Below are 1,413 nucleotides of genomic sequence, written 5' to 3'. Positions count from 1 at the left end.
AGATTATTTTTGTGTGTCAATTATGAAATTAAACAGAACAGGTGGTTTTCATGATGACTCTGACAGGCCTTTTTTGTTTGTTTTTTTGTCTTTAAATCAGTGAATTAACACAAACCAGCTCATGGGTCGCTCCTCACAGTTAGCTGACACGCTTTTCATTTGTTATCTGGATTGGATGGGGGCGGGTTGGGTCACACAACGGAAGTGCTTGGGCCTCTTTTCCGTTGTGTGAGTGGATATGCAGCTTTTTCTTTTTGCAGCTTTTCTGTTTTTGGCTTTGTTTTCGTATAGGCAGCGCATTTCTGTATTTGTAGCGGTTTCCTTTTGCATTTGTTTCTGTTTATGCAGTGAGTTTCTGTATATGTAACTCATTTCTGTTTATGCAGCATGTTTGCCCTTTTCTGCCGCATTAGCAGTGACCCAAAAAATCACTAAAATGTTATAGTATAGTAATGCCACAAAAATGTCATAGTATAGAATGTCGTCAAAATCGACCCAAAATGCCACAAAAAATGTCATAGTATAGTGTGGTGTCAAAAATCACACAAAATTATTTAAAAATGTCATAGTAAATTATGTAATCAAGAATGATTCCAAAAGGTCATAATATAGCATTTAGTCAAAACTGACCCCAAAACATCATAGTATAGTATGTCATCAAAAACCACCCAAAATGCCACAAAATTGTCATAGTATATTATGTTGTCAAAAATCATCCAAAATGTCAGTAAACATCATAGTGGAGTATTACATCAAAAACGACCCAAAAATATCATAGTACAATATGTCGTCAAAAATGACCCAAAATGCCACAAAAATGTCCAGTGTGTCGGCCAAGATGACGCAAAATTCTACAAATACGTTTTTGTATGGTATGTCGTCAAAATTGACCTAAAAACGTCATAGAATAGTATGTTGTCAAAAATGACACAAAATGTTACTAAAAACGTCATTGTATAGTATGTTGTCAAAAATGACTCAAAATACCCCACAAACATATGTTGTGAAAAATTACCTTAAAACGTCATAGTATAGTATGTCGTCAAAAATGCCTCACAAACGTCATGATATAGTGTGTCATCAAAAATAATATATAATTCCACAATATGTCACAGTATAATATTTCATAAAAAACAATCCAGAATGCCACAAAAATGTCACTGTATAGTGTATCAACAAAAATGACATAAAAAATTCATAGAATGGTATGTCAATAAAAAAGCCAAAAACCTCAAATTTTGACATGTCATGAAAATGACTGAAAAAGAAATCATTGTATACAAAATGTGAATAAAGGCCAGAAAAGGCCAAAAGCCTCATAATTTAGCCTGTCAAAAATGTGGCCCAAAAAGCAATAGTATAGCATGTCAAAAAAAGTCAAATGTAATAAGCATAGCATTCTGGGACACGCCA

This window comes from Plectropomus leopardus, chromosome 4 (assembly GCF_008729295.1).
Source record: "Plectropomus leopardus isolate mb chromosome 4, YSFRI_Pleo_2.0, whole genome shotgun sequence".
Taxonomy (NCBI): domain Eukaryota; kingdom Metazoa; phylum Chordata; class Actinopteri; order Perciformes; family Serranidae; genus Plectropomus; species Plectropomus leopardus.
Note: the sequence above shows the minus strand (reverse complement) of the source record.